The sequence below is a fragment of the Pseudonaja textilis genome, chromosome 2 (assembly GCF_049901715.1).
Source record: "Pseudonaja textilis isolate UNSWEBS1 chromosome 2, rPseTex1.2, whole genome shotgun sequence".
NCBI classification, from domain to species: domain Eukaryota; kingdom Metazoa; phylum Chordata; class Lepidosauria; order Squamata; family Elapidae; genus Pseudonaja; species Pseudonaja textilis.
The window spans coordinates 44,232,299-44,252,392 of NC_141991.1; the positions used below are offsets into that span (position 1 = coordinate 44,232,299).

Below are 20,094 nucleotides of genomic sequence, written 5' to 3' on the forward strand. Positions count from 1 at the left end.
TCTGCCATTGAGAGGAGCCTAATTTGTAATATGCATGTAGACAGCTGCACATCATTACATAAACTTTTGATTTACAAATCTGTATTGCTCTGCCATTGTAGAGTCAATGCATTTGCAAGGTTTGGTGAAAAAAAACCTTGAAATAACCCAAATGACATTCACAGCTTCTTTTCTGGAAGCTGTAGCATTTTACTTCTGGCATGTGTACTCCTGCTATAAATACAAGTTGCAGGGCACTCGTGCCCTTTCAAAGCTCTATTTCTCCCACAGTTATAGCTCCATGCATTAGTATGTGACATTTAATCATGTTAAAAACACAGAAACAATTGCACTTTTTTTATAAAAAAAAAAAGTGGCTTGGAAAGAAAGAAACAAGGCTGCTTTGAAACACGATACTATCCTGCATTGTACTGTATAAATCCACAAGAAAACCACGGGGGTATTGGCTAATAGCAATAACCATAACTATTTTCTTTCAGTTCTACTTTGTAAGTAATTTGACCCTGGGAATGAACTAGAAGGAAGAAAACATATCTTGAGACCTAATTTTAAACATGTAATGTTAAATATGTAATGTAAGTGCAAGGTTATCCTACTTGAGGAACAAGAAATCCAGGGGAATAGTATCATAATGTCCCATCACATACAGCATTACTGATATCAATTTCTATAGATGAGGAGGAGGAGGGAGGAGAGAGGAGGGGAAGAAGAAGAAAAGAAAAGAAGAAAAAGAAGAGGAGGAAAGGAAAAAGAGAAAAAGAGGAGGAGGAGGAGGAGGAGGAGGAGGAGGAGGAGGAGGAGGAGGAGGAGGAGGAACCCCAGAAGATATAGAATTCCATTGGCATAAATGAGAGAAAATGAAACAAAAAACATGTACAATCCAAGACAAAGAAATCATTCTTCAGAATCAAGTTTTTCCACCATTGGCTGAAAGGGCATGGATGGTTCTTCTATAAAACACAATGCAATTTGAGAATCCTACAACTAGCAATAAGAAGCCAATTCTGGAGCAGAAGTTTTTATTAGGAAAAATTCCTCTCACTCACCTTTTTTTTTTTTTTTTTTTTGCATGGAGCTTTAGGAACACTGCATTTCTCTATCTAGCCCTCAGCACTTACATAGCACCTTATAAGCAAGGCATAGCATTCAAAGGCTGGTTTTAATATAGTTTTTAAAAATGCAGAAGAAAGTACACCTGGACCAGCTGAGCAAATATTTTGGAATCAATCCTGTATTTTTTTTTCCATAATATATCAGAAATAACTTAGAGAGGAGTTTAAATATAGCGCTTCTGAATTGCTCTTTCCAAGAACTGATGAGCTGTTTGTACATAAGAATTGCACGAGATTAAGTAGCAAAATGAGCTACTTCTCTTAGGAAAGGCTGCTGCAAAATAAACATAAAATAGCATTCTAAGGGAGACATTAAGGTTTACCCCTGGGTTATGGGAATGCTATTCACAGCCCTCCATCTTGAGAACAATGGATGCAGGGAAATACCAGCTTCACTTCACAGCAGAGGGTCAGATATCAAGCCCAACTGATTGTTTACATGTCTCAATCACTTCTAAAAAGAGTTTCTTTCTTAGGAAGGGATGGAAAAGATGGTTCATAATCTACCATTAGCCATCTTTTTTTGTTATTGACTTAAGCAAAAGCACAATGGGCACATTTTTCAGCATTAATTTCATTTTAGATTGGGTCCAATGTTCAAGTCTGTCAAGATGCTTCCGTAGCTTGAGCCTATCTTCTGGAGTATTGGCTATTCCTGCCAGCTTGGTGTCATCTGCAAATTGATGAGTTCCCTTTCTATTCCCTGTCTGAATCATTGATGAAGATATTAAAGAGTATTGGATCTTGGGGTACCCCACTGCATACTTCCCTCCACATAGATACAGTTCCATTAAGGACTATATGTTGAGTATGGTTGGTCATCCAGTTGTGAATCCACCTGGTGGTGATTCTATGTAACCCACATTTTTCTATCTTACCAATTAGTAGGTTATCAAGTAATAGAATCTATATTGTTTATATCACCATTTTCAGTATGGAAACATTCCCTCTAAATCAGCTTCTTCAATCTGGTGCCAGCCAGATGCATTGAAGTTAACTCCATCATCTCCTAGCCAGCATACCACTCTCCTTAATTAATCACAATGCATCAGCATTTTTTTAGCTTTGCTTTTCTCTGAAAATACTGGGCTTGAATAATTCTACAACTCCTGGAGCTTTGTTTCTCGGATTTGAGGAAAACATCAGATGGGGAGAGTCTGCAATAGACTATTAAGGCCACACAACATTAGCCCTACATTATAGAAGCTCAATAACTCATCTTAGGGGAGAAAAAAAAACCCAATAAGACAACACACACCACCTTTAAGTAGTGTATCAAAACCTGGAACAGCAGGAACCAACTAATTGCCGCAAACATACTGAAGGTTTTTTTTAATAAAAGTTTTTTATTTTTATTTTTTGCACATCCCTTCAGGTAAGCAATGTGATTCCAGATTACGACACTTATACATAGTCATACTTACATTTTCAACTTTCTTATTTAATAACACATCAAATTATTATCCACTCCACTAATCTTCAAATAAATTTCCATTTCATATTTCAATTCATTAATTCAATATCAAAATCATTTCCTCACATATATTTTCAATTCTTTATCTGCTATTATTTCATTTTCAGCTTACCACCTATTTTATTTTACCTTATGTATTATTATTTTCATTAATTAACTCAAGACCAATATATAGTAAACATACACAAAAAAGCAAGATTAAAGTAAAATTAATATATTTAGGATCCACATGGTATATTCCTCTACAATATGTCTTATATTTATTCCAACACTATTCATTTTAACTCAGGCCAATCAAACCTGTTAACAAGACCACGTCAAAGATCACAAAATATGAACCTATTTTTTTATGAGTTCACAAGAAACATTTTTAAAACAAAAACTCAAAATGTCAGAGTTGATCTCTGATCAATCTGTTTCCCATTACAAAAAAGAAAAAACCTGTAAGACCCTGCTAAATTCTGTCAAAATTGATGGAAAACAGCATATATTCAGGAGATGTTTATGACATGATTTTAAAGACTTCCATCACTATCTGAAGAAAGATAAAATTAAGAGAAAATTCTGAGACTATCATCAAATTATAAATGTAATGATAAGGTTAGTACCATAAAGCAAGGACTTCATTGCATAAATTATGAAACTCAGAAAGCCTATGATGTTGCAGAGTAGAAATGTTTGAAAATTATTTGCTTGTCCTCTTAAATTATTTTTGTAGACACCATAGGAAGTTGAAAAGGCAATTGGTTTTAGTAAGAGAGATTACAAGCTGTGGTTCTGCCTGTCACAGTTGTGATAGATAAATAGATAAATTTGCTGAGTAGATATCCAGCAAACATTCCATCTGTGTGCAATTAAAATATATCCTTTTTAAATTTATGAGCAGAGCATCCATTCCTATCAACCACATGTAATCTACACCTATGTTACACATGGGGGACATCTTAGGCATTGTATTATATATGAATATTCGTTTATCAAACTGCAGTCTCCAGGCATGGCAAGATATCTGTGCTTCTAAATTTATGAAAGTCTAAGTATCTCAAGGGCATGAAATTAATGGGATTTCAGTGTGGCATTCATGACCTGCAACTTTTAATAAGACTTAATTAGTTTTAGTCAAATCTAGAATATGCTAATCATTTTTGTTGGCGTAACCTGGAAGCTATCATGAAACCGACATGGCAACTGAGATGTACCAGATAGAGATTTAAGAACATTATCAGTGATTTATGAGATAAGGAATAGGTAACTATTTTGTACTTGCAGCGATTTAGAAGAAAACCCATCTTTTCCCATGTTGCCTTTGTTTGAGTTATGTTGTCCTCTGTAGCATATTATCCTACAGAGAAGGTTAAATAGAGATGGGGAAGACTTTCCCTTACTTTCGTATTTAATCCCACTTTCTTACGGATCTGGAAGCATGAAGCAGCTCCACTAAATCTTCTTATACCTTTTGTTCCTCAATGTGCTAGTCAATTTTACACACTCACTAGACTTATGTGGAGTACAACTTAAAAGCATTTTGGTGCACACAGAGTGGGAATAAATCTTTGCTGCAAATGTTCAAAAGAAACAGCAGCACCTTCTAATAACTCTTTAACAGGTGCAATTTATTTTTAGCTTTCCAAAGTGTCCCCTTTAGATTTAGACTCATGAACAAATCCAGTATCCTAGGAGCAGAAGATTCTAAACAGTAGATCGATCTCTGAGGCCTAATCTAATGAGAGAGTTTGTTCTCCAACTCTGGGCAAGACAGATGGGAATATTCTCTAATAGTTTCTACCTCCTGACTGGGTCTTCTTCCAGTTTCTAGATTCCCAGAAATCTCATCCAGCATTTTAGTCATTTTCCCAAACAAATCTGCTTTTGGGTTTGCATATTGTCATGATAAAACCAAAGGATTTATTCCATATAGAGAGTTTCCCATCAGATAAAAATTCACAGGCCTGGGATTTCTATCAAGCCATCAACAGAAAATCCTTTTTAACTTTGGGGTGTTTTATTTTTTAATTGAACAACAATTAAAGTTGTTATTTTTCACCACTTCAGTTTATTTACAAGCTCAGTTCAGAGTCCTAGTTTCACTTAACATTGTCAGTGAAGAAAGCCTTTATTGTTTTCAGCAAGGGTGTGGAATTTATGACCTTTCAGACATGGCTGAGCTGCTGTTTCCAGTGGCACCAGCTTGCAATGATTAGAGAAGTTGGAAATTTTAGTTCAATAACATCTGGATGGCCAGAGATTCTCTATTCCAGCTTAAGACCATAGTAAGTAAAGGACTACCTCTTTCCATACATTTCTACCCACTCTTGAAACCCTCCATCATATGAAACTTCAATAGATGTTTACATGTGCGCATATGTCTCTATTATGAACTATCTCCCCTGATAGATCAACACATGGCTGTCCTTTTTTAATTTCACAAGCCTATTAGTGTGATTAGTTTGTGGTTTGCTACTCAGATGCATCTTGCCATTATATTTGAGCTATTTTTATCTCCTTTGATTTTATTCCATGTCATTATGCTTTTGTTTTTAATCTGCACAGCCTTGAACTGGGCAGCTAGCTACTCTTAATTTGTTTTTATGATACTGCAATTGAATTGGATTTGTATGTATATGTTGTGTAGAGAGAGAAAGACAGAATATATGCTTCAAGAGAGAATATTCAAAACACTTTCACCCCCTTGTGATAAATATCCCCCATCACACACTGTGCTATGTGATGGCAATGGTGGGATTCAAATTTTTAACAACCAGTTCTGTGGGTGTGGCTTAGTTGGTGGACATGGCTTGGTGGTCATGTTATTGGCTGGGTGTGGCCAACTCAATGTCATTCACATTGAGGCACACATCTCCTCACCTGGCATTTCATGACTGCGGGGATGCTGCAACAGTCGTAAGTGTGAAAAATGGTCATAAGTCACTTTGAATGGTCACTCCACACAAGCAAAGTACCAGCAAAGGAGGGGGAAAAAACTCCAGAGATGTTCCTGAGACAGGAAGTCTAGTCCTGCCAAGAATGTAATAAGGGTTAACAGGGAGTTAGTTTCTATAAGCAACAACAGAATGTTTCCTTCCTGCCTTCCGTACAGGATTAGGTCAGTAATTTATTCTAACAACAGGTTCTCCGAACTGCTTAGAATGTTAACAACCGGTTCTAGCGAATAGGTGCAAACTGGTAGAATCCCACCCCTGTGTGATGGGTCATAGTCTTAGTATCTGCTGAGGACACAACCCTGTCCATTGCCATTTTAATATTTGTGAGTTGTGGAAGCCAGACCTCTGCTTTAGTTGGATCATCCTCATTCATGGAAAAGGCCCAGGAACACTGCCATGCCCATATGAAACTCACAGGACTTTCAGTGAAGGAAACAAACCCCAGTGCCAAAGCAGATCTGACACTAAGTAGAAAAGAAACCTTTTCTGGCTTTTTGGTAGATCTCCCAATGGTTTCCCAAGAGATTCTGTTCTTGCAAGCATCCCATGGCAGCAACACCTGCCACTGCAGCACATCTGAAAGAACGTTTTGCTTTGTGATTTTGCTTTTTCACCTTTTCTCTTCTAGGAAGATAAGGAGCAGGTCTGCTTCTTGTTATGCTGGAAGTTCTGGGAGGAATCAACTTGGTGATTGGCTGGTTTGCATCCCTGGTGTTCAACAATTGGCTTAAATTCAACTGTAGTGGAGTGGCTGATACAACTGGCCTTGAGGTACAGATTCCCAATCATTTGGGTAGTAGCATCTGTAATCTGCAACTGGTGAAGGAACAAAGATGAATTGGACATTAAACACATAGTATAGGGAGCAAGTTGGAGATCAAACATATTGGGTGGGGCAGAACATTGCCCAATTTTATTTGCACACCTTGTCCATATGTTCTTCCCATTCTGCAAAAGCAAAGCATCAGGAATGCAGGGACCAGTGGTCTTTAAACGATTTTCCTTTAGACAATAAGGAGCCATGCCCACCGAACCGGTAGTAAAAAAAATTGAATCACACCACTGGTACAAATCTTCTACAGTCTGCATACTGTATGTGATTGTGTTAGCAACATTTATCCTGCAGTTGTAATAGGGTCTGGTTATGTCACCGGGAAGCAACCCAAGCAAACGTTCCTACATCCTGACAATCATTCTGTATTTGCCATGACAAATGTGAAAAATGTGCCATCATATTTATTACAGTGCATTTCACTTTGATCTCGTCCCACAGAAGGATTTTACTTTGACATAGATTTCTAGGCCCAGCTGGCCATAACAGATAATAAATAAAAAGGATTGACATTTTATAGAGAGCTCCTGTCATCTTCAACTGATTTAAAATGTGACTCTCTCTAAGCATTGGTCTATAAATAGGTTGACTTCATTCCGCCCTTACTCACTTGTTGATAAATAATGCCAAATGTTTCAAGATTACTATCTTGACAGATCCTGATAAGGAACCAGGGTTGGGAAACATACATAATTGAGTACAGTTGTCTGTACTTGGATTTTGAATTGCTTTGTAATTCATTCCAGATGTATTCATAAAACTCCCATTATTCCTCCTTTAGGAAAGAACATTGGAATTGTGCTGTCTGGGGTGAGAGAGACTGAAAGAAATGGCTCCCTTTCCTTCTACAACTTTTATTCATTTGAAAAACAAACTAATATCCTCTCCCCTTCTATTTCTTTTACCCAGCCTTGAACTCCAGCCTTAATCCCATTGACCTGGTATAACTTGCCTGTGTTCTAAAATTCTTATCTTAAGGAATTAATGACCAGCAAATATAGCAACAGACTCCGGTATCAAATAGTTTTTTTAAAGCTGTCCCTCACAGCATGTGCTTGGCCTTAGTTTATCTTGAGAAAGTTAAGGAGGGTCAGATCTGGCAAGTATTTGACTGGGAAACTAACAGGAAATACTAGGGTTGTAAATTGGATTGGAAGAATGTGGGGGAGGGGAGCTTATTGGAAGAACAGAATGAAAAACCACTTCCGTGTTGTTGCATTCTTCTGGATGTGTATCCATATAACCTACAAGAGTGAAGACTGCCCTGAGAGAGTCTTCAACTCTTAGATATGTCTATGGAAGCAGACTGTTCAAAAGTGATATAGGCTAGTACTACCATTAGGGAGAATGGAAGATTCAGGTGAGACCTCAGCCACAGAAATTGGGGATGATGAGAAGCTGAACTGAATGAAATGTTGGTTGACAAAGTTGTGGTTCCTTTGAGGCCTGCTGTATGGTGTTATGTTCCTTTGGATAACTAAAAGGAAGTAGATCATTTACAACCCTGTGTGTGGAGTAGGTTACAATTTTAACAAAGCCTCTGAATTGTCATCTTCATTTCTTTGTTTCTTAAAAGTCAAAAATATCAATGGTCCAAGTCTAAAGAAAATTGATAATTAACTTATTCAATTTATTTAGTTGCAATTTATATACAATTAATTTTTCTTAGACTGTTTTTTTTAATATACTACATAACATGCATAAATCACAATAGAGATGAAAAGTATTTCATACTAAGTAACAATTCATGTAAAACTACATCAGTGTTAAATCCTACTACGTATATGCTTGTATAACAGATATCTATGCTGAGTTACAATGAAATTTGATTTGCTTTCCATCATTTGTAGATATGAAAAGGCAATCCAGACTAGCTCTTTACATAAGAAGGTTCTCTTCTCTTGTTACAACTATATACTATATATACTATAAAAAGTATTTTTCAGGCTAAAATGAACAATATTTCTCAACCTCAGCAACTTTAAGGTGGGTGAATTTCAACATGTTGACTGAGGAATTCTGGGAACTGAAGTCCACACATCTTAAAGTTACTAAGATTGAAAAATGCTGCTCTAGAATAACAAGATGACACAAAGCTCCTTTTAGGTCCAGGGGAAGTGCTAGATAGTAAAAAGTGGGTAAGGTACAAAAATGTGTAGAGCCAGAATAAGTATTGAATTGGGTTTAATGAATTAAAGTAATATCATTTTTATATCATCACTCCTGCATTTAATAGCTTTCAATCATATTTTATGGAAACTTTTGGAGAGATTTTGAGGGTCACAGTGAAAGCTGTATGTTGTTTCAGGCCTTGGGCTAAAGCACCTCTGGCATAAATTGTATTAAGTTAGTTCTGTTCTATCAGGCTTTATGAACTTTCCCATTAGTTGCCCTAGTAACAAGCTTCTAAAAATACATTTCTTACAAGAGTCATTCTTCTCAATTATTGTAGCAGGGTTTCTTGAAACCAGGCAGACAATGGTCGCTTTTAAAGACAAGAGACCCACGGGAGGGGGTGTGTATGAGAATTTTGGCACCCACATCCATTTGCTGGTACCCAACGTATTCAATCAACTTCCCCAGGCTGATCTCTGAACAACAGGGGGGAAAATTGGCTGCCCTGTGTAGGCACTGTTTGAATTCTTTGCTCTTTGTTTTCCCAGCCAGAATAGGCAAAACTGTGTGTTTCTAAGGTTCCAACATTGTCCTGTGTTTAGATTATACTGGAACAAACATCTTGCATCAGTCTTGGACAGAAATCATATAGCTGTTCATTGCCCATTGTATTTCCAAAAACATAAACAGAAGAACAGAAATCACAAGAAGCCAGTTTAATACAGAGCCATTTTTATTCTCTTACCCAGAAGTGGATGCCACATTCTTGCCATGGAGTGGGATGTAAATCCAAATAAATTAACCCTAGTCCTTCCATCGCTAGTCAGTGCCCAAAGAAGTGATAGTTGCACTATGGTCTTTTTTTGAATACAGCATCCCTGCCATTTTGGAAATTGTTCTTGAGTCTTGTAGTACTAGGAATGTGTTGGTAGTAATAAAAAATATTAGAGATCAGTTACTGTTATTAATCCATCCAATTGGCCAATTGCTTAAACCTGTCTTTCGAATGAAGTTCCTGTTCTAAGTTATTTTCACTGAATCTAGAAGAAGCACCTTTGATTTGTTTTGCATATGATGAATTTTGTTAATGAGGAGGAGGGGAATCAAAAGACTTTTTAAGCAATATTAAATCTGACAGAAAAGTTTTAAGATTTAGGATCTTTTTTTTTTTTTGTAAATTTTATTTGATTTTTCACAAAGAGAAAAAAAATATAAATAAAACATCTTTTTTGAAAGCAGCATAATCCCGGGTTACATTGCTTCATACAGACACAAATTCAGGTTCATGCTCATTTTTATATTCTATTCCATATCTTATTACTATTTTACATTTTCTGCATAGCTTCTCCTCTCTTTTAATTTTCTCAATTTTATTTTAATTATCTCATCTTAATTCAAATCGTTGTATTTATATTTTTTATCTGTCCTGTTTCAATTATCTATTATCTTTTCTCATTAAACAAAATTTCTCCTGTAGTTACTGATTGGAGTATGACGCCTTTATATCTTTTCCCTAAAGTTGTAACATTCAATATAATACATAACTTCCATTCGGATTTTGCTTGGTACATTCTTAAAATACACACTGTATTCTTAAAAAAAGAAAAAAATTATAAATGTATATAATTAAAACAACATTCCATTCCAAGTCAATTCTATCATTAATATTAATATTCATTAAAGTCTTAACATCTTTAACATTACTTTTCAATTAAATATCATACTTCTATGGGAACAATTATAAGCTTTCCATAGTTAATTCCCCCCCTTCACTTATATTTTATAAAACATTAACTAATTAAAATGTTCCCGTTCCTTCCTAATTCAATTTTCTCATTTATTTCACTTATTTTATTCACAAACATTTCACTAAATTACACTAACTATTTTATCCCTCATTTTAATCATACGTTGTTTCCAATTTTCTAAAGTTATTTCTATTACTAATATAACAATACAATCTTATGTACCTTTACAGAATCCCTTTTTCAGTTAGATTTTCACCCATTATCCCTAAATAGGTCCTGTTTCTCTATATCTTGTTCCGGTCCTTTGTAACTTCTTTTCCTTTCCTTCTTCCCTCTCTTCTTCTCTCTCCCCTTTTTACTCCCTTGTCTCTCTACTTCTATTTCTCTCTTCTGTATTCCCCTTTTCTGTTGCTTTCCAGTATTATACTTATTTTTCGCATTATTTTTCTTTTCTGTGGTTGTTTTTTTAAGTCTTAAATTCTCCATTCTCTTCCCCCGCTTTCCTTTTTCTTCCCCACATAAAATTACTTGTTCATTAAAGATGGCTTCTTCTTTGTGCCAGTTTTCTTGTTTTGCAGTCTTTTGTTGTTTCTCATAGTTGCAAATCTCCATTTCTAAGAATTGAAAAATGAACCCAAAAGAGCCCTTCCCTTCTTGTGCATCTTCTTTGTACTTTTTAAGTTCCATTTTCAATTCATCCAGAAGTGGTGCCATTGTATAAATTTTTAAACAACCACCCAATTGATTTTAGTCATTCAAATATAATAACCAAAAATCCAAAGATCACCAAATAATCCAAACACACGCAAGCTGTTTCTTTTTTGCTCTTTTTTTCACTTTCTCTTCCTTGGGTTACTATTTAGTTGCAAAGTTTCAGTTAAAATGTATCTTTTAGAAGTCTTGTTGAAGTTTTACTTTAGATTCTTTTTAATTCCAGGCAGTCTCCTCCCTCTTCCAGATCCTGCCCTTATTCTTTTTCTCTCCCTTCCTGCTTATGAAAAAGAAAGTTTTTAATGTCCAGAAATCTTTATTATCCCTTTGGCATTTTGTTTTATTTTCAGCTTAATTGCCTATTGATGTCAAAGCAGATTTTTCAGATTTCTTATTTAAGTCTCTTAGTTGTCAGTATAGGGAAGAAGAGAGAAGAAGAAGAAAAAAGCCAAACCTTTCCCTTTTCACTTTCCTTCGCTGCTTCCGACTATTCTTTGGGAGCGATGTTATTTTTTGTAAGTTTAAATTCCAGGGTACCTTGGTTGTTGCTTTTACAATTTAACCCAGTCAGCCAAAACTTTCACTTCTTATCTTCCTCGTGAACATTCTTTTCCAGTCGAGTTCTTCTTTGTGATGGCCATTTCTGACCACCGCTGCAACCGCCTTCGGGAAAGGGAGTAATGGCCAGCTGAGGAGGAGAGATGCGGCTCTCCTCGACCCTGCTGGTGGTCTCCCCCCTCTTCACCACCTCTACGGGGTGGCTTAGCCCCAAAACCAGCCGGCTCAGGGTGCTCCAGCGGCGAGCCCAGACAGAAACCGCGCACAATTGCAGATTTCTGTCTGTCGCCGAAGCCCTTCAAACCGGAAGTCTCTCTAAGATTTAGGATCTTTACAGATTCCTTTATCCCTGTTTCTCATTGGGAGATAAAGGGGAAATCTTTTTAATGATTTGCTTTATTTAAAAGTGTGTGTTTATATATACACTTCTATAAAAGGGCTCAAACTAAGATTTTCAGGTGATTTCCTAACTACCAGTGACCAAGTATGGACTTGCTTAGCTTCAGCAGTCTGACTTCATCAAATACTGTATCATCAGACCACACACTGGCATTTTCACACGTTACGTTCCTGAAAAATATATGAGCCATGGTGGCACAATGGTTAGAATGCTGTATTGCAGCCTAATTCTGCCTATAGTCTGGAGTTCGATCCTTACCGACTCAAATGAGTCAGCCTTCCATCCTTCTGAAGTCGGTAAATTGAAGACCCAGATTATTGGGGCAAATATGCTGACTCTGTAAACCACTTAGAGGTTTATTAAAGCACTATGAAGTAGTATATAAGTCTAAGTGCTATTGCTGTTTCTCTATAATTCTACTAAAAGTTGTGGGGTGAAGGTGGAATCACATGCTGACTTTCAAAATCTTTCTGGTACTTCAGATACAGAAGTGCCAGTCCAAAGGCAGAAGCACCCTAATCTCTAGAGATTCTGCTCTGAATTCTCTGCCTTGAAGGCAAGTGCCTGTAATAGTTTTTTTCCCCTCATACTGTTGCTACCCATAAATCCTAACATAGGACATTTATGGGAAATTGGGAAATTATGGGGTTTATGGGAAATTGAAATGCTTGCTTCAATCAACATTCACTTGGCACCGATCAGAAATCTGCTGCTGGATTACCTGGCTTACTATAATCAGTTCTGAGCTATGTTTTGGATTTCAGGAATATGTTGAAACACATATTATGTATATTTTGTGGGTACTCTATTAATATTTGTTTATGTGTCATGTGGAAACTCAGTGAACTGATTGCACTGAGTACATTTTAGCTTATGAAACATTTGTCATAGATAACGGGGAAGCACTGATAATATATGACAACAAAGCAAACAAAAAGGTTGATAAAAAAATAAAACTAACCAACTTTATTAGGATATAAGCTTTTGTGAGTAGCTGCCATAGAAAAGGTTGACTAATCATGACTAATGACCAACCTTTGTGTCTGTTACTCTGCTTCAAGAAAGCATTGGTTTCTAAATGTACTTTTTCTTTTAATGTGCATCTGAGATACTCTGCTTTGTATGGTATATCATAGAATGTGGTGTGAAACAAAACCATTACAATTACTGTTTTAAAGGCTTTATCAGTTTCTGGAGTTCAACTACAGCTTGTTGAATTCATTGAGAAAGTGTCAGTGTTTTTTATTAACTGATTGTAGTCTGTATTAGTTCTTCTGAGGAGTTTCTGCTGAAGAAAATTTCTGAAACAAATCTCTGTACTTGAAGAAAAACTATATCAAATGTCCACATACTCATGAACATGAGATTTAGCACCACCTGCTGTTCTTCAGAGGGAATCTGGACAATGTCCCTCAGTATCCTATTTAGCATTGCAAAGGAAACTTAGTTCCCACAGATGTAGTTGTTCTGACAGTACATTTTGATCTAACCCTCTGCTAGTTCTGCTTGTCTGCTATGCTAAAGGTAAAGGTTTCCTCTGTCCAGTTGTGGATCTTCTACCCACTGGTTTCGTTCCAGTGCTTTCTCTGTGCAATATTCCTGGCAAATCCCATGTTGGGGTAGAGGAGTCTTGGAAGGGTGCTGAAGCAGAGAGAGTAGAAGAGGAGGAAACACCAGAGGAAAAAAAATGTGCTATCAGGTTTGTATAATTGAAGTGTATTTCTGAAAATCACAAGTTCACATGGCTTCCCATCTGCTCAAATATTGGCTAGAAAAACAACAATAAATATGAATTCATAAGTCACAAGCGCATCAAGCCTGGCAAAAACTTAAATGCAAGCAATACCTGCCCACCCCTACCATCATGTTATTTACAAAAGAAACAAAAGAGTTCATTTTATTTTAATAGTTTAAGCTTTTATTGCAGAAACAGATTGAATCCATATTTCCAGTGTCGTTAATTGTTTGATATATGTATTGTAAGATGGCTAATTTATGATGTTTCCTTTCACAAAAACTAAAAAGTTACATCTGCTTCTTTTTGGCACAACTGATATTGGAAGACACATCCTATAATGCTATTCAATGTAACTGTTGCTTTGAGGCAAATCTCTATGTGAAATCACAGTAATGAGTATTTCAGAGTACTTACAGATGTCATTATTAGATTGTAACAGCACATCACTTCCATTGCCCCAGTGAAGAACAAAAGCTAACCAAAGCCATTTCTACCTTGTGCCCAGGTCTGAAGCAAATCTGTCCAGAAAAATCTGCTCCCTAGAAGGGCTTGCAAAATGTCACTCAAATCATGTTACCAAATTCTATCCATCACTGAACAAAAGCAAGCTATATTACTTTCGAGCTACCTGTTTTCCTAAAAGGAAGGAGGTTAACACCAAATGTTTCCTCACTCTGATGAACCAAAATATTTTAAAAGCCCCCCACTTTTATACAGATGGTGACTGACTTTTTTTAAAATACGGATTAGCATGACATACAAAACAAACTGGGCAGTTTAAAATTGGAAAATTATCCCGGAAAAATGATTTGTCTGATAATGCAAATCTCAGCATTCATGCAATAAATGTTGGCATGAAATTTAAGTCCTGTCATTTAGCATAACTGATAAATGGACAATACTGCAGACCTCGATGATGTTATCCTGGCATAACATCAGAACATCTCTTCAAAATGTACTGTATAAACCATGTGTCTTTTGTCTGTCAAAAACTTACTCTTCCTTCACCCCCATTCTCAGCCAACTAAATAACCTGATTTATTGCTTTTCCTGGCAAAGATACAGTTTGGTATTATGGTTATAAATTCAGGAAGTCTGTGGCTATAGAAGGAACATTTTAGTGGCAAAACAAGAGCAAAGTATATTGGCCAACAAGAGTGGACATATTTTTAATAGCTGTACAGCTTGAAAGGGAATGAAAAGAACCAGGGGCGAATAGAATGAAACTGAACTCAAGTATGAAATCTGATTCATTCTCAACTTTCTTTTGCCTTTTCTGCACACCATTTTCTCCAGCTACACAGCAGGTGTGACCTTTTCCCCTTGATCCAGAGGGAACTTGAGATAAGACAAGTTGATAAACGCATATAAGATACTCTGGTTCCTAACATACATATCTCAAATGAAATAGTCACTGGAAACAGAAGCAGGGCTTGGAAATCTAAACTGTATGCTTTTCTTCTTTTTGAAGAAAGAACAGCATCTGTTCTCCTGCTTGTTATCAGGCTCTGTACAAATAAAGCAAACTCGGGAAATGGGCTCCTGTCCCATGTTCTGCTAGTCCATATCAACACCTTCCCTCCCACAACATCCTCACAACTACAGCATTTTCTCTCTCTCTCTCCTTCATCATCTCAGCCTTTGTCAAACAGTTATTTCAATGCAAGTCAAATGAATATACACAGATGCAAAGAATTTGGTATGGAAATCTACAGAAGAGCTGCATCTCCATGGAGAAGAAAGTTAGTAGATCAAGTTGACGCAAACATTCTTCTGTGATGTCAAGAGTTTTAAAATCTAGCAGCTTCTTAGTCCCTTTCCCTGCTTATTTGGCTCATTAGATTTCAGCTTCATTAATTTGACTTGGGAGATTGTAGCACCAAGTTAACCTTCTTAATATTTTATATTCCTTGAATCTTTGAACATTTTAACAGAGCAATCAAATTGAATACTTGATAGAAGTTCAACATCTCACCTTACATTTTATTCTATGAATGTTTTTCTACAAATGGATAATTGCTGCAATGTAAGCCATTTAAAATATCTTCCATCAGCGAAGAAACTGCATTTTGCTGCCTCTGAATTTCCAGACACCATACACTGGTGAGACACTTTGCAAAGTCAATAACCTTTTTATTATCCATCTACAATTTTAGCAAATGGGAGAAGAAGTTGCCTTTGAAAAAGCACCTTTGGTACAACCATGACCTGGATGACTGAGAATCTCCACAGACATGGAGGATACAAGATTAAACAGCTACGAGGGTCCATCTTACCCTATTAATTTGGACACTTTTCATCTTGTACACCTATCGGCAGAAATAATTCAGGTGGGGAGACCCGTGAAAAGCAGCTTACTAACTTACATGCTGATGGAAGCTTGTCACAGTCACCTGGATGCTTTGTATTGGAGGTTGAAAAATTCTGGGTGCACCTAACAGAATTCCTGAGAATGCAGATCTAACCTGATCAAAGCTTCGTGAAGCATACAGATAGTTCTCAAACTTATGACTAGTTGCTTACAAACCATTCAAAGTTATGGCGGGCTATTTACAACCCAGATTGAAGTTCTGACAGTCACCCCTCCCTGCAGTCACATGACTAAACCAGGTGCTTGGCAACACAGCCACATTTATAGCCATTTGCAGCATCCCGCAGTCACGTGACTGCTTCTTAGGAGAGTTTTCCTGAAAACTGGCACTTCCATTTTCCAGCAGAACCATGCCCAAGGTGAGCCATTGATTCACTTAATGACTGCAGTGTTCATTTAACGACTGCTGTGGGGGGAAAAATCATAAATTCTAGTTGGTCATGTGACTGACCCATTTTATAACCATAAAGACTTTGGTGGGCAGGTTCTGCTACGGCTGTAAGTCAAGAATGACTTGTATTTGGTTACTTATTTGTATTTGGTTACTCTCAGTGGATTGGTCAAGAAGTCCCTCCTTCACAAGAGGCCCTGCAGTGAAATATTCTTTGCGCCTATTTAAGGAAGGCTATTGTACAGAAACCACATGTCACCTGAACAGGATCGTTCTTTTAAATCAGAAGGGGGACCCAGGAATATCTCAACAAGCCAGCATGAAGCTGGGCAGCAGTCTTAATCCCTTCATCTATTCTGCATCTTTCTTGACTAAATATTTCAGACAATCTCCAAATTTGGTCTTTCCTCCATAGCTTAGGTACCTTTCTGATGGGTGCTGACAACATCATTTTCATGTCAGGGTTCTTCTGAAAACGTTTGTTACCAGGGCAACCATTCTTCCATAATATTGTGCTCTCTCTCAAGAGCAACAGATTGGTGTTTTTCTCTTGCTCTCACATACATGCAGTCCACTGACGTAAGTAGTGGAAGCACTCCAAGTTCCATTCACCACATAAAAATTTCACATCAGTCTTCTTAAAGGTACAATGTACCCCCTTTGCAGCAGTCAGGCTGAGCTTCGATTTGTGAGGGCAGCTTTGCACTTTAGCAACAAGGCAAAAAAAATATTTAAAATATTTGTTGGTTTACAACCTCGAATTTAACCCATAAACCATTTTGTAGTTGTTCTGAGTCAAGTCATTGCTTTGCACAATACCAAAATCCAAATCTGATCTATTCTAGCTTGTGGCAACTAGAAAAAAAACCACACCCAGCTTAAACCGGCTTTCAGGTGTTTCAACTTATACCAAGCCAGCTGTGTATGAGGCAGAACAAGAAACTGTACTGTACACAAACATCCATTTATTCTGTAAAGATTTGTGGCTTTCTGGATTCTTGATCAATACATAAAAACCTAAAGGTACACTTTCTCTCTCACACACAACTCATACATAAGCATGGGAAGGGGGAGAATGGTACAGGATCATGCCCACTGGTGCTGATATTCATATGTGCACACACACACACTAGCTTCGTCAGAGGCTCCATGTTTGACATTTGTGCAAAAAAGTAGAATTATTCCTACCAAAGGGGATTCCATTAAGCAAGAATTGAATTTTTATGTGTCTAGCTTTTTCTCACAAGTACCAAACGTATAGCCACTAAAGTGGTGATAAATAAAACATCAGCATAAAAAGTGTAATGGTATTTCTTAGGTTACAACCATTTATTCAACAACTGTTCAAAGTTACATCTGAAATGAATGAGAGGCTCTGTCATCGCCAGCTTGGGCTCTGACAAGGAATTTGACAATGAGCATCCAGTTCCAGAGTTGCTGGACAAACTGCCGCCTGAGGAGCTGAAGAGTTATACCCTGTGTAACTGGCTAATGAGGAAACACAGCTGCTGCCCATTCTTGAAGACGAGGAGACTGAACTACTACTTCTTCCCAGCTCAAGGGTTGGTGATGTAGAGAGGCAAGCAGAGCGAAGTCATTCTGCAAGGCTCATCACTAGAGAGGAACTTTGTCCTTCCAAATAAGCAACACTAGGGAACACTGAGCTCAAGTTTCTCTGTTGGCAACAAGTATTTGTTATCCTGACTCTGTGTGTGCCTTGACTTCTGACTGTGTGACTCTGACTCTGGGCCTGGACCAGGTGACAACCCTGAACAACTTTTGGACACTTGGACTTCTCTTAAACCATTCTTGTGCCTGCTGTTTTGGATCTGGGACTTTCTCAAGGCAAGCATGCTGGATTTTGAAGGACTTGAATTCTCTATTGTCTGTGCGCCTTTTGTACTCCTATTTCTTTTACTACTTGTTTATTTCTTTCCTAAGGTCCTCAGTAAATTTGCAACCATAAGCCGGTCAGATGATTGTGATTTCTGACATTCCCTGCTGGCTTCCCACAAGTAAAGTGGGGAAATCAACAGGAGACCACAAATTGCTTCTGCTCTTGCCACTTTCTCCCCCAATTAAGCTCCATAACATCTGCTCATGAACCAGCCCAGCCTACTAGCTGAGGCTCTGCTTCTTCCTGTTTAATGACTTGTGTGGTCCAGGACTGTTGGATTTCCTTTGCTAAGCAATGTGGTCACATAATGTCATGTTTTATGAGTACATTGCTTTAGCAATAGAAATTCCAGTCATAACTGGAGAACGACCAGAATAACTATATACTACAATTCTGCTCTCCTAATTCATAAGGCGCACAGCTGAAGACGTCTTCAGTAGATGCCTGCTGTATTTATTTACCTAGGAAGAACATTTATAACAATGGAGCAACAGGATCCCTAAGTGCCTAGCTGTAGCAATTCCTTAATTCAAAATCGCTGAATACTTCAGTGACCACCTCTTTCCTGTGGTAATGGTGACATTAAAATATGTATTATTTCCATGAAGTACTAAATAAAAATGTTCCTTGCTTGCAGGGCTAAATAAAAATGTTCCTTGCTTGCAGGGCTAAATTTATATTTGCTAGCCATCACGAGTGTGCTGAGATAGATTAATGCAAGTGACTGGCAAGTCAGAACTACCTCTGCATGTGGAATTAGAATTAACAGGAACTTTTTGACATTAAGAAGATACAGCCATGAAATTAGAAAGGTTTGGCTATTTTCAAAGAACTATAATAAATTTATATATAACAATGGTATGCAATTGCAGGGACACGTAGAAAATCTCCCTTTAAACCAAATCCCACTGGTTTTCTGTCTGCAAATCATCCCTGCTTCCCTCCATTTACTCTCTAAGTTAGAAAACAGTTTGAAGGCAGTTTGTACAAGTAACAGCTGTAAACATCACTAGCCTCAACCTAACAGAAACAGGGAGTTCCCAGATATCCAAATCACTAGAAAAAGTATGCTAGTTATTTGTATGGTTAGAGAGGAGGAATATTATCAAGAAAATGAGCAGGGGAGCTGTGTCATATATAGCTGCACAAGACAGCAAGAGAACCCAGCACAATAGTTTTTAAGTTTGGTGCGCAAGGAATGAGAGGCAGAGGCTGGTGAAAGGTTAACAGGCTTTATTGGCCACAATGTAACCCAGCCGGGTGTACCGCTGCTAACTTGGCACCCAGCTGATGGGGAACAGCTGAGCCCTCTTGACAGCTCCTTTTTATAGTGAGCTGCAAGAGGGCTCAACCAATCAACTATGGCTCCGGTTCCCTCTTAAGCAGTGGACCAGAGTGAAGACTGTCACTGGATATAACAGTCCTTCCCCCTGGCATTGCACATGTGTAGCGCTCCAGGTAGGTGGGGGCAATGCCTCACTCTCTTGGATCTCCTCAGTCTGGCTGGAGTCACTGACGGGGGATGATTGGCTGGGGTGCTGGTGTCCTCCACCGGGGCCAGTGTCGTCTCTCTCCCCTGGGTGGCCTCTGTGGGTGGCTGGATGGTTTCGCTGGGTGGCAGGAAAGCTTCAGTCAATGGTGGTATGTCCGGCTCTGATAAGTCCCTCACGCGCGACTGCTGTTTGGGTGTCAGCCAGTAGTATTCGTTTGGGTCTTCATTTTGCTCGATCTCTGTGGCCTTGGCGTTGTCTTGGGGTGGACCTGCAGGAGTACTCCAATGGCTCCTTAGCTGGTCCATGTGTCAG

At 37.8% G+C, this 20,094-nt stretch overlaps 1 long non-coding RNA gene across 3 annotated transcripts in view; it reads right to left on the minus strand.

The window, feature by feature from the left end:
- The window catches only part of LOC148126837 (uncharacterized), a 59,948-nt gene that overhangs the window by 1,759 nt on the left and 38,095 nt on the right, over positions 1-20,094 (minus strand). For 2 of the 3 annotated variants that reach the window (XR_015741622.1, XR_015741621.1), the window contains exon 2: positions 6,143-6,344. This is a non-coding gene — a long non-coding RNA (uncharacterized LOC148126837). Of the gene's footprint in view, positions 1-6,142; positions 6,345-6,453; positions 6,526-20,094 lie in introns of those variants that run through there. The other variant, XR_015741623.1, reaches the window with a different exon arrangement.